Source organism: Callorhinus ursinus, unplaced genomic scaffold (genome assembly GCF_003265705.2).
Source record: "Callorhinus ursinus isolate GAN/ISIS: 27379988/994484 unplaced genomic scaffold, GSC_fseal_2.0 scaffold19, whole genome shotgun sequence".
NCBI lineage: Eukaryota > Metazoa > Chordata > Mammalia > Carnivora > Otariidae > Callorhinus > Callorhinus ursinus.
The window spans coordinates 10,576,321-10,590,777 of record NW_027397081.1 but is presented as its reverse complement, the minus strand read 5'-3'; positions in this window follow the sequence as shown (position 1 = coordinate 10,590,777).

Genomic DNA, 14,457 nt, shown 5'->3' with positions numbered 1-14,457 from the left:
GGACAAACTGTTGTTTTCTTCTGGGGGAGGTGGTGGGAGACGGGGAAAGGAGTTAGCCTATTCCTACAGATTGCTTGTGAGTCTGTCTTTCCAATGCAAACCAGCCAATCCAGAGCCCACAGCCCACAGTCCCCTCCTTTATCACACCTGGACCTCTAACTCCCTGCCCTAACCACCCAGCGCCAGGTTTCAGACAACTAGATCTGTTGGGTTTAACTGTACCTGAACAATAACAATTCATTGTGGTGGCACAGAATGGTGGTTCAGAGAATGGTCTCTGGAGCCAGCCTGGCTTCAAATATCAGCTCTGCTGACCTTGAAGTAGTTCCTTATGCCTCAGTTTGCTCATCTGCAAAGTGGGGATAAATACAGTACTTGCCTCAGGGGTTAGTTGCTTACACAGGTCACCTACAACTGCCACAGAGCCTCCTTTTGCCTGGATACTCAAGCCTGATATTCAGGTGACTTCTTACTCATTTATCACGCACAGAACGAGTGCTCTATAATCGTTTGCCGTTTTCATGCCTCTAAACTTGGAGATAAGTTAGATAGAAGAACGATCAGTTGAAAATGACCAAGGATAAAAAGTGTAAAATAAGGTTAGTGAGAGGCCTGGCTCTATCAGATTTTTTTCTTTTTAAGATTTTACTTATTTATTTGACAGAGAGAAAGAGAGACAGAGAGAGAGGGAACACAAGCAGGGGGAATGGGAGAGGGAGAAGCAGGTTTCCCACGGAGCAGGGAGCCCAATGCGGGGCTCGATTCCAGGACCCTTGGGATCATGACCTGAGCCGAAGGCAGACGCTTAATGACTGAGCCACCCAGGCGCCTCTCTAACAGATATTAAAAACCAAAACCATCACAACAAAAAACTCTTGAAGCTAGAATAATTAAATCAATATGGTAATGGTTCAAGAGTTAACCATCGTTCAATAGAATGGAATCCATAACCAGATACACACACATATACACATGTATCCATCCACTTAACATATATGTATTGAGTGGGTGTTGTTCTACACACTGGGGTATGGCAGGAAAACAAAAGAAAAACCAACTAAACAGATGAAGTCCCTGTTCTCAAGCATCTTTTACCTTCATAGATGGAGCCAGATGATAAACAAATACATAATGTTATGTGGGGGATAAATACCATGAAGAAAACTAGTCCGGTTAAGAGGGATGGGAAGAGATGGAGAGCGTTTAGGTAGGGTGGATGGGAGGCCTCTTGATCAGTGAGTGAGAAGTCAAGTATGGGGCATGGGTGTCTAGGCAGGAGCAGGCTCTGTGGTAGGTGCAGGTGACCTGTTCAAGATCGGTACATTCTGAGCAGAAGGAGGGAAGGAGGTTAATGGCAAAAATGAGGCCAAAAGAAAAAAAAGTCTTTTGTGAATTTTTAACCAGAGTGTTGCCAGATAAAAATACAGGACAGCAGTTAAATTTTAATTTCAGAAACACAATGAATAATAACTGTGTAGTTTAAGCATGTGCCATGCAGTATTTGGGACATACTTATACTAAAACTTTATTCATTATGTCTCCAGTTTAATTTTAACTGGATGTCCTGGTTTTTTGTTTGCTAAATTTGGCAACCCTAAAAGAGAAAAAATGGTCATGATGTAGTGTTATATTTAAAAATCACTAGGATGGACTGAGTATTTGTGTCTCCCTCCCCCTAAATTCACTTGTTGAAATCCTAGTGTCCAATGTGATGCTATTAGGAGGTGGGGTCTTTGGGAGTAATTAGGTTCTGAGGGTGGAGCCCTCAGGAATGGGATTAGTGCCTTTATGCCTCAGAGAGCCCCCTTGCCACTCCTGCTACGTGACGACACAGCAAGAAGGCCAGGAAGCGGGCTCTCACCTGACCCTGAATCTGCTGGTGCCTTGTTCTAGGACTTCCAGCCTCCAGAACTGTATTTCTAGGGTGTTTTTGTTCTGTCAGTCCGAATGGACCGAGTCAATCATGACACAAAATTAGGTTTACACTACGATCTCAACTGTATTAAAAATATATAGAAAAATGTCTGGAAAAGAATATACGACAAATGTTAACCGCATTGTTCCTAGATCATTGCCGAATGGATCATATTTTAATTTTTTTCTTCTTTGTAAGTTTCAGTAATTTCCACATGCTCTAAAGTTTGTTTAATTTATTCAAATCAGTCCAAGTGTGTAGAAGAATGGCCCTTGGCAGACAGAGAATGAATAACTGCTGATTGTTGAATTATTGAATTTCTTGTATTCATGGTACTTTTAAATCAGGAAAGCTTCAGTTCAAGGGCAGGGAGCAGAGGTCTAGAAAAGTTCACTATCTATGGGAGCCAGAAAGGGGAGAGGGGAGAGAGTTCCAAGGTGGAGCCCTGGGTGCCGAATGCCATGGTCATCCCAAGAGAGGCTGGGCGCTTCCCCGGGGCCTTCATATGGTGGGTGCAGGCTTGTGAGGTTTGGCTGGATGATCCAATTCTGGGACCACAGACTGTATGGGGCCACGGGAGGCAGGAACAGATGGCTGAGACTCCTAAAGCTGGGTGGGTCCCCTTGAGTTTGTACGAATCTGCTTGAGGCTTCATCAATGGTTGAAGACAGGCTGAGCAAATTGCACTCTCCCTCACCCCTGCATTAAGTCTTTGGGGGAAACAGGCCGTTTCCGTTCTTCCAAAAGCATCGTCATGGATGCTGGGTTGGTCCCTGAAAAGCATTTGGCTTGAACAGTCTGACCTTCCAGAGGCCCGCCGTCTTACAGGCATCAGAGATTTGGAGGGTGTTATTATCAAGCATAATGCTTCCACGGTCCATCCTCCTGTTGGGAACCACAAGCTTTCAGAATTCCAGACTTCATTGTCTGTGTGTTCTGGCCATGGAAGAAAACAAACAAAAGATCAAGAAGCCAGGGTGGGAGAGCAGGAGTGAAATCCTCACTCACATCCCACTCCGTGGCTCTGTGGGAGAAGAGCCCCAGGCATTTATCCATCAGTGCGAGACTGTTAACGGGGCTTTTGTGTCCTGTTGATGTGGCTCTCTTCTGCTCTAGATTGCTCCTAATTTGGCCTCAAATCCCCGGGCCAGGCCAGTGCCTGGCACTAGATAGCCGGGCTGATACACGTTTATCGATCCCAGTTGAACTCTTCAGCTCAGTCCTGCCACCAGACAAATGGAAGCAAAGCTTAAAAACCTCTCCTTAAAAAACAAAATCCTCTGCACAGCAGAGCCACTGGTCATCAGCATCAGCAGTCCAGAAGCCCCGAGACCCAGCCTGGGTCCTTGGGGTAAACTCATCACAAGTTCCAGACAACAACAGGGCTTGGGAGTCCCTGGGTGCCAAATGCAACTTTATGGGGAAGTAAGTCTGGCTGGTAGCTTAAATGGAAAATTCCCATTTTTCCATATAGGGGTTGGTCTTCACATCCCAGAAGCTCATGTTTTCTGTAAAGAAGAGGGACGGAAGTCAGCTGCTGACATCCCAACCCAAAGACCTTCATTTTAGTCTGTCCCTTTCCACTTTGGTGGTGGGTCCCTGCCAGGAGAACCATGTGGGGGAGCACAGGGGGACCTGGAGGGTGGGAGGGGGTCCACCATGGGAAAGCCCCCTGCGATCGCTTTCATCTGCCTCGCTCTGTTCATCATTGATGGGAGCAGGCTCTCACGTGGTTGCTCGTTCGGCAAGTGTTTATTACACACGCATTCCGAGCCACGAACCCAGCGAGGCACCGGGGTACATCGGAGAGGTGAGGTCCCCCTGGGGCTCAGTTTGCCAGCCGAGCCTGCCTGCCCACCTCGCATCCTGCCCCTGCCCCCCACGTTCCCCAGGTGCAACCACACTCACCTCTGACTGTTCCTCCAGCTGGCCAAGCCTGGGCCCATTTTGGGGCTTTTGTGTTTGCTGTTCCTTCGCCCTAGGGCTTTACAACACTGGCTTCTATTCTCGCAGCTCAAAGGCACCCCCTTCCCTTCTTAGAGAGGTGCCCACAGCCACCCTTGGACGCCCTGATCACTCTGAATTCACTTCACAGTATTTGTTGAGCACTGTACTGTTTGCTTCCCTCCCTCTGGATGTTAGGTCCGTGAGAGCGGGGGCCCCTTCTGCCTTGCTTACGGGTTCTCCTTTGTGCGTGGAACAGGGCTCGGCAAACAGGTGGGTGCTCAGGAAGCATCGATTAAACCAGTCTCTGGCTGGACTTTCGTGACCTCACCTGGCTCTATGGGGGCTTTGATCACCCAGAGGGAGAAACATTTTTATCCTTAGCTTGGCCTATACCGGCTGACACGTTTGCAAAGAAAAATGATGGAGCAAAGATGGAAAACTCAGTATATTTCAAAAGCTGTCAAGTTCATCAAGTAGGTATCCCAAGCCTTGTGGGCTTGGCTGACCCCCCACCCAGGTTGATCTTGCTTGGAGGTGGTGTTAGGCCAGCAGGCCCTGCTCACTGCTAGATTCCGAGGGTCTGGCCTGCTGCCCTACCCCCATCTGGGTTAGGACCCAGGATGAGCCTTCTGGCCCTGGGTGGTCATGGGCACCTCCGGAGCTGTCCTGGCCTCTCTGGTGGACCCAGGCTTTTGCTTTGGGCATAGTAGCTTTACAGAAACAAGTCTCGGGCTCCCAGCTGTCCTGCCCTGAGTGGCAGACGTGTCCGTGGTTTATTCTGGAGGAGTCTCTCACTCTCGTGCCTCTGTGCTCCCTGTCTGCAGTATGTCCGTTCTCTGGGTTAACAGGTGACTTTTCCTGCCTTTCATTTGGATGAAGTCTGATTTCTTTTCCTACCTTGCCTAAGCTGGTGCCTGGCCTGGCAGCACTGGGTCTCGTGGCCCTGAAATGAAAGATGTCCATTCCTTCTGTGGTTTTCAAAGCCCTGGTCTTGTCCGCGGGCATGAAGGAGGCAGAAGCCCTGGCAACCTGGGGCAGAGACAGCTATGGAATGTCCCCCAGGCGTGTGGGACAGAGGCCAGGCTTCTCTGCTGGGGATGGCCCAGGCTCTCTGGTGGGTGTCCCTCTGCCATGGTGAGCAGTGAGCACACATCTCTGGCTGGTCCATGCGGCTGTCGGGGTCCTCAGGAAGCAGAGTACATAAGTGGGTTAAGCCTCAGAAAGCAGGTGCTGCAGGTGACAGGCTGGGGCACCATCGGAGCATCTAACCCGCACACCCCATTCTCTCCTCCCCTCCATGAGCTGGGGATAGGAGTGGGGTGATCATCTTTGTCTTACTGGAATGCGGGGCATCCATGAGATCGAGAAAGTGACTTCCTCCCTTGCCAGAAACCATGTGTGACTATTGGTATAACTCCTGGCCAAACGGTGCCCGCATGCATTGCGGGAAGAAGGGGCCTTGAGAGAATGACTGACTTGCTCACTTCCTTGGTTATTTATCATTATTAGGGCTCATGTTCTAAGTCCCCGCTCTCTCCCCTTAGACAGTGAGCATCCCAGTTCCGCCCACCACCTTCAAGGGGAATGTTCGAGCCCTGTCAGCATTCTTATGGTCCACTCTCCTAGACGTGCTGAGTATTTTATCTCCCTCAGTTCTCATGAAGACACCCCTAAGAGTTGCTATTTTAAGCAGTGTTTTGCAGGGGAGGGTGGGAAGGCTCCTAGATGTCTTTACTAGGCATAAAGAGTGTAGGGCACCTCGAGAGGTCCTGGAGGACTCCATAGAGGGCAGACACCTGCTTGGATTTTCATGGACAAGTTGAAGGTCCCTGGGTAGATCAGAGGGCAAGTGTGTTCCAGGCAGAGGGAAAGGCTCTCTCAAAAGCTTCAAGGTGGGAAACATCCTCCTGTGCTAGGGAAACAGTGGGCAGTTATAATTGCAGCTTAGAAAAGTCAAGAGGGTGCTTATGTACCAGACAGGGACTTTGTCCTGGGGCAATGCTGAGTGTGTGAGTGGTGTGTGTATGAGTGTGACATGCCCGTGTGTGCCTGTGCATGTGTGTGTAACAGTGTTTACTCTGGGCAGAATCACTGATGGGTTCTGGATCTGACCACCCCCCTGATAAGAGGCAGATAATGCTGGGGAGGTGGGGCTGGTGGTAGAGAGACCGGCTGGGAGGTCATCACAACTGTCCAGCAATATTAACTGAGGTTTACCGAGTCTATGCCAGGCACAGTGCTGGGGGCTCTGCAAGCAGTCATCTCAGAAATCTTGCAACAACCCTTGAGGTGGGTATTATTATTATCCTCGTGTTACCTACAAGGAAACCAAAATTTTGAATGATGAAATAACTTGTCCAAGATCACATAGCCACCAGCATCAACTGGGATTTGAACATAGCTCTCTCCGACCAGATTCCAAACCCTTGGCTGACAAGGGCCTGCATTTGGTCAAGGATAGTGGGATTGAAAGTAGAGAAAAATTCTGAGAACAATTTAGGAGTTAAAACCTGTGAATTTGGCAAGTGGATGGATTCAGGGAATGAGTGAGGGCAGAAGCTTCTGGCTCAGGTGACTCTGGAGTCTGATGAAAGAAAAGATTTTATGGAAACAACACTGGTTTTTTTTGTCCCGGGATTCAGCTGGTGCAATGGAGCTGGATCCCGACTGCTCACCGACAAATGGACTGGCGCTCCGGGTTTCCTCCCCAGCTGGTCAGCATCCATCTGTGTTCTCCCTGGCCAGTGAGAACAGGACTCCAGGTTGGTACTGACCCAGCTAATCTGCTGTCTTTGGACACGGTCACTCCATCAGTTACCAAGCCCCTGACTGCGTTATCATCCAAGTCCCACTCAAAGATACTGCCCTTTTCGGCTGTTCATCTAACAACTCTATCAGGAAAGAAAACAAGGTATGTCAGGCGTGACGGGTTCTTGATGGACCCATGCTGGGGATCACGGCAGCTTTTCCTGAAGACACAAAAGCCACCTGTTTAATGAGCAGATCTGGAGTTTGTCCTGGCATGGACCTCAGGCACATCTTCCGGCCCTTTACAAAGATCTAGGCATTTGCTTGTTTCTTGCCCCTTGCAACAACATTAACAAATTTCAGTCGAGTGCTTGCTATGTGGCAGGCAGGCATGCCTTTTGTCCCTTATCTTAGGGGACTCTTGGAGGGTTCCCAACAACAAGGGAACACTCTGCATGTCATCCTCAAGCCATGGAATAGAATTCTGGGTCAAGAGGCATAACCTCATTTCAACAATCTGCATGCTGTGTGGATTCATTCCAGATGTTCTAAGCTGAGGACTTGTGTCCTTGACAGAAGATGGAGGCAGTGCAGGCTGAAGAGTGCTGCTTTTGTTCATTTTAAGCCACTAGTTCGAGGACAACAGGAGGGACCCGACAACAGATACTTTCTGAGAACTTTCCTCTGTGCTAGGTTTTGTCTGTCTGTCTGATTCTAATGCACCCTTCCCTGTAATCCTCACAACATACCTGCAGCAGAAGAACTATTATTCCCATCTTATGGACCGGAAAACTGAGGTTCCGAGAGGTTTGGAAAATTCCCCGAGGTCACACAGCCAGCACTTGAGAGGTGGATCTAGCCCTTCTCTGTTCTCATGGCTCTGACTCTACCCAGGAAGGCCTTTTCTGTCATCATCCTTGGCTCATGCTGGCTTCCGCCTTGCTGACATTATACTTAAGGGCTTGTGTCACTCTTCTGTATTCATCCTGCACAACTGCATTTCTCCCATTCGGAGTCATTTGCAATTGGATTGTCAGAATTTCATTTTTGAAAGTCAACCCCCCAGAGCTGTCTTCCCAGAGCGTGTGAAGTCATGGGACCAGCCTCTTTCCTGCAAAGGTTTTTGCAATCTGCCTTCATCAAGTCTGAGGTACATGTCAGACCATGCCCAGCTTTCCACCCCCCATGAATAGCATGACCCGTGAGATGACCCAGCTACTATGGCTCAGGATTTTTCTCCCTGTTCCTTCACCAGGCAGTTCACTCTCGTTGGAGCAGAATTAGGTTCAAAATAGATGCCGCACCCAGGCCCCAACCCCTGCTTTCTGAGAGGTTAAATTGCTGAGGCAAACCATGAAGGTATTGAATGTTTGCTGCTTTTTCCTGCAAGGATAGTTCTTGCAACGAAATGTAGTTGTAAATAAGATTGATTAAGCAACTGGGGCTGGGAAATGGTATTTCTGTGGGGAATGTTTTTGGTCAGGAATTTTGATTTGTCTATATGACAACTTGCAAGGGACTCCCTTGGATCTCTACCTGTGCATGTTTGTATATTTTGAATCTGTGTGGTTCTAAGAAGAACTATATTGGAGTTTATGTGCAATTTTACGTAAAACAATATAGAGGAGTGGTGAACGCATTGGTTTTGGAGATAAACAGACATGGATTCCAGTGTTTTCTCAAGACTTCATTAGCTCTGAGACTCAGATCCCTATCATCTTTCAGCTGTATTTTTCTTACTTGTAAAATGGTGGGATGGCATCTCATAGGATGTACGAGGACGAAATGAAATAATGCAGGTAAATGCTTCACACAGTGCATGACACGAAGTAAAATGCCCCATTACCTTGGGATCTTATTACTATGGACACCTGCATCTGCTCCTTACCGGAGACTGTTTTGGTTTGCATTCGTGTGTGTGAATCTGAATGTGAAAATCTGAGTACGTGCTTCTGGGATGTTTGAGTCTCATTTAACACAGACATTCACAGTTACACCACAGTGTGTCCTGAGGACAGGGAGGAATAGCAATGGAGTCCTTCCACAGCAAGGGTCAGAAGAGCAGGGAGCAGCTAAGTTGGAGGGGAGAGTGCAGGGTCAGAGCCTGAAAGAGTCCCTCAGAGATGAGAAAGGTCTCAGTGGGGAGGAAGGTGGAGAGTTCTTGTGTGTTTTCTCCAAAGCATGGAAGGAAGATCAATAGGTGAAGGGAGTTTTCCATTGGGGGGGTGCTCTGACACCCCAGGTGGCTGTGGGACCAGCTCATCCCCTGGGAAGCACTCACCCTCGGCCTCTCTCCCCTGATAGGGAGGCCAAGCCAGAAATCTCGGAGGAAGTGTTTTGCTATCTGGGTTTCTGCGGAAAGAGCAGCGGTCTGCATATGGGTATTTCCTCAACTGAAACTCCAACTTTGATTTCCCGGCAGCACAACATTTGTTTTTAGAAAGAAAGAAAAAAAAAAAACCAGCCAGCTCAGAGGTGACAAGGGTGACAGAGCTACAATTATCACCTGCTCCTCAGCACCTAGTGTATCGTGGGAAAGGTACTGACAGCTCTGAACTCTCTTTGTGTGGGGAGCTGAAGCCCCCAACCTCTGCTCAGAACATTTGACGCAGACAGACAGCTGGGGCCCCGCGAGGGGGCGGGGTGGGGGTGGAGGGGGCTGTCACCTCCTCCCTTTCTCTTGATGTTGTGGGAGGGCGCTGAGAAGCCCTCCACGTGTTTCCATTCTTGGACAGATTTTTACAAGACTCAGCCAAGCATCTTCTCCCCAAGCCAGACATTTCGCCAAAGAAAAGGAAAGCAATGGGTGTTAGTCTGAGCTAACTGACCACTGCGAGGGGTTAGGATGGAGGAATGACCTCCAGAGGGCGCCAGAGTGATTCAGTGTGAAGTCGCTGCTAAAGGCGACCTTTGTCATAGCGGAAGGAGGTAGGGCTTTTGGCACAAAGATGCCGGTTAAAAGCTGACTCTACCTGAAATTAGTATAACCCTCTAAGTTAACGATACTTGAATTTGAAAAGTGAATAAATAGAAACAAAACAAAACAAAACAAAACAAAATATATATATATATGCCCGCGATTCTGTTGGACATGTGACCTTGGACAACTCAGTTCACCATTCAGAGCTTCAGCTTCCTCACCTATAAAGTGGGGGCAGCAGTACCTACTGTGAAGACTAGTTACGAAGACTAGAAGAGATCAAGTAGGATTAAATGAGATCGTGGAGACCAGGGTGGGAGGGGCGTGGCAAAGAGTCACTTGGTATCCAGGGGCACAGTGAGTCCATTGTCCACACACTGAACCATGTGTTCAACCATTGTTCCCATGTACATTGGTGCTCTTACCACAAATAAGACATGAATCCAGGGAAAAGCATCCCGGAATGCCTGGTAGGCTCTGTGACGATTTCTTTAATCAACAGACGCAAAGCACCAGCTCTCTCCTGCGGAGGTCTGTGGATGTGTTTGCTCTGCGATGAGAGTCCTCAGAGGCCCCCAGGAAGGTTGGGAAACACGGGGATAATGCATGGAAAGTGCTTGCTCCCCCTCTCCTGAGCCCAGAGGAGACGCGCCCCCCCCCCCCCCCCCCCCCCAGCCTGGGTAGGGCTCTGATTTCTCTCCTCCCAGGCTGCTGGGTAGCAAATAATGTACCACACACCCACTGACAGGCCCTAGCAGGCTTGACTGAGCTCCTTGAAAAGTCTGGCATGTTTCCCTTTCCTTTTCTACCGTTCCAGCTCCCAACTAGGGCATGACTTGGGGAGGACTTCCAGTTCATCAGAATAACGTTTGCCCTTTGGCCTCCATCTGTGATTAGGGCTCTTCTCCACTGCCCTGTAGTAGTGGGCCAAGGAGTGGAGGCTCAGAGACTTGTAGCTGGGAAAATGTGCAAACACCCCAGCAGAAGGTTCCCAGCTTCCTTCCACCTTCCCCCACGGGGAAATGAAATGCTCAGGGCGTTCTCTGCAGTTCAGTAGTTCGGCCTCTAGAGCGGCGCCCTAGAGCTACTCATGTTAGGTCTCTACCCACTAGCCAGGGGGACGGGTTCCTCGGAGCAGCTTCAAGCATGGCTACCCCACTTCCAGTGACCACCCCCCCGCCCCATGGTTCTCTCTGCACTCATCCTGTAACTGGCGCTGTAGCCTCTTGTTCCTCAAAGAGTGCTCCCTGGATCAGTAGCATCCTGATACCAGAGTGCTTGTTAGAAAATGCAAAGTCTCAGCTCTCCTCCCTCCACAGCCATACTGAGTTAGAATCTGCATTCTAACAAGATCCCCAGGGAATATGTATGCACATTAAGGTCTGAGAAACATACCTCTGCTCACCTATGGGCTCTCATCACTGCCCAGCTCCTTTCTGGTAAGGGTAACTCTCAAGATAACTTCTGGCTACTCAGCACCAGGGGTGGAGAACATGGCACAGAGAAATGGTCACGGGCATCTTGGCTTGAAGTCAGAACCAACCAGCATCACTGAGCCCTGACTGAGCGTCAGGCACATTTAGGCATCGTCTGACCTCATCCTATACCCTCTCCACAAGATATGGTGCTATTCCCCATACATGGAGGAGCAAACTGAGGATCAGAGACTTAGAACTAGCTCATCTCTCCAGAGCTAGCAAAAAGGCCAGATGGACAAGGAGAGAAAGGGAATTCCAGCAATAAAACAGCCACACAGAGGCACAGAGGTGGGAGACCCAGTTGTCGGCATCATGGTTAAGAACCCTGTATGCACAGCGCTGGGCTGGGTATCAATTTGTTTGTTCATTCATTGGCCCCACAGCCACTTACTGAGTACCTACTATGCGCCGTGCTGTGTGCTGGGCAAAGTAGTTACCATGTGGAGTAAGACGGACATGATCTGTGCTCTCAAAGATCTTTCTATTGGGGAAGAAAGATGCACTAATCATGATTTAATTATAGATGAAATAAGAGCCACAAAGCATAAAAAAGGAATCTAACTTAGTCTTGGAGGAGAGGATACTGCATATAAACCCACAGGAGACACTGCTTCCCTTGAGGCTCCCTGTTTTTCAGGACTCCCTGCTTTGCTATCTTCTTTCTGGGTTGGCTGTTCATCTCCTTTTGCCCAGAAGCTGAAATCCTGGGTCTCTACACAGTGCCTGGCACACAGGGCTGCTGGACAAAGGGAGAAGGGGGCAGAGTCCAGGGCTCCCCTTGGGTCTCTGCACGGAGGGGCGGGCGTGGTGCTGAACACAACTTTTGTTTTTTCTAATATGGAAAGCCCTGGAAGGCTGTAGTTTCATGCATTTTCACCACCAGGTGTCCTTGTGGGGAAGTTCCAGAGGAAGGCCACATCCAAGCAAGGCCAGATATTTCGTTCTCTGTGAAAAAGGCTGCTCACACTCAGACACAGATGTAGTTATTCTCCATGTTTCTATTGGATGATTGTGCTTTGATTCGTGGGCTCCAATTCTCTCACTTGGGTCCTGGCAGCCTGCGAATGACCCAGCCAATGACCTTGGCATAGAGGGCAGCTGCTGTGGCCTGCCAGGGTTGCCAGGGAGGCTGTATTGCTATATCCCTGGAGTCAGGAGCCTGGGAGTTTCCATATGGGCCTGTTGCTGCTCGAAAAATCACCCCAATGCTATCAGAACAAGTTGTGGCTGAAATGAACAGTGCCTTCTTATTTCTCGTGGTTCCATGTGTTGACTGGGCTCGGCTGGGAGGTTCTTCTCTCTTCTACAAGACGTAGCTGAGATCGCTCCTGAGGCTGCATTCAGCTGGGAGCTGGATAGGGCTGGAACATCCAAGATGACCTGTCATTCTTCATCTATGTGGTCTCTCATCTTTCAATAGTATACTCCAAGCTTCTGTACAACATGGCAAGCAGCTTCCAGGAGGGGGTGTGCCAAGAGGACAAGCCCCAGGGTACAAGCACTAATCCAGCCTCTGTTTGCATCATGTTTGCTAATGTCCCAGGTGGGACATTAGCAAGTCGCATGACCGAGGCCAGCATCACTGAGGGGGGGACTGCACCAGGGGGTAACTATCAGGAAGTATGGCCCAGTTGGGACCACCAATGTCATAGTCTACGATGTAGCCTTTGGAAGTGCAGTTGTCAGTAGCTGCTCAAAAAAAGTAACATAGGGTTTGATGTGGCAAGTCTAGAAAATTGAAGAGGAGATAGAGCATGTCAAGGCCTAGGGATAAATGCCTTGACACCACCAGAAAATGGGACATAGTTGGGTCTATGGGACACTTCTAAAAGGAAGAAATGAGCCACGAAAACCTAGAACATGAAAGTTCATGTACTTTATCAAGCCCCAATCCTTTGACACCAAAGGAGAGCATTCTTTTTGCATAATGGCATTTAAATCATTTCCTGTAATAAACACATTTACTTGTGTAGAATATAATACAAAGGCGAAAACATTATTCTGGCTGCTACCCACTGAATAAAGAGATAGGTGCCAAAACACAGTTAGGATTTGATGGCAGCCTGACAGAGTTCAAGGCAGTTGGAATGTGGAGCAAGGGAGACATAGGAGAGGCGCTTAGGAAGTCACAAATGTGAGGTTTGGTGCAGGGGAAGTAGGAGGGCTAAAGAGGAAGAGATAAGGCTTAATGCCTCCTTCCCCGAGCCCCATTCATGCACCTGTCTACAGGGGGCACAAAAGTATAGCACCAACCAGGGGAATTGCTTTGTAGTGTGGGTGCCCAGACAGAACGTGTTTCTGAAAGGAGGGACTTCTTGGAGAGGACATGGTTCATCTATGTTACTACACCACCCACCCTGTAGGCAGGCACTCCACACATAGACGTGGTCCAAACAGGATGTGTCTCTTGAGTGGTGAACAGTTGGGGCTCCTGAGTTTCCCCGAGTAGAAACACTGATATTCTGTCCTGCCTCAGATACTGGGTGCTTTTTAGCTCTGTGATTTTTGGTAAGATATCTAAACTCTCTATGCCTCGATCCCCTCATCTGTGGAAGGAGGGATATTTTATAGGGTTATTGTGAGAGTGATATCGGATAAGGCTTGCAACATCTTCGAAGGGCACTGCACATAGAAAGCACTGGATAGATAGATGTGGGATAATTATTAGCAGTTTTAGTCTATTTATGGAATAGGTACAGCCTTCAAATGGTTCAAAATTCAGAACATATAAGATAATGGGTACAAGGAAAAGTCTTTTTTTTTTTTTAACCACTGCTCTTTAAGTAGCTAGGTTTTCTCCTGGCAGGCAGGGACCAATGTTACTGGCTTCTTGGGCATTCTATTAAGACAGCTTATGTATGTCCAAGAAAACACATATACCCTCCATCTTTTTATTATATAAGCGGGGATATACTTTATAACATTATATTGCACTTCCACCCTCACTTTTTGGCTACAGTTTTTCGGGAGTAGAGAATCACTTTCTCTAAAGTCTTTTCTACTGTCCTACTGTGCGGGCTTTTGCTGTTACAGTGTAACGTTACAAACATTATTGTACTCAGACTGGAATCGATAAGGATACATTTCTGGAAGTAGAACTTCTGGATTAAAAGGGTGCATGCATTTTTAATTTTGTTAGCTATTGCTAAATTCCACAGAAGTTACACTAATTTACACTTCCACCAGCACTGAATGAGCCTGCTGGATGTCATCATACATCACTGGAGGCACCGTAAATTGGGATACGGTCTAAGAGAGTAATTTAGCAATAGCTAGCATTCTGGTATGTGCCAATGGGGTAGGTAACAAAGATGCTCCAGCCTAGTTTTATTTTGCAATTCTCCTACTGTTGTGGAGATATGCACTTTTTTCCTTAGGTCTAAAACCCCTTGACATTTCCCTTTCAGCAAACTGTTCCAAATCATTTTGTTCATGTTTCTAATGTGTTG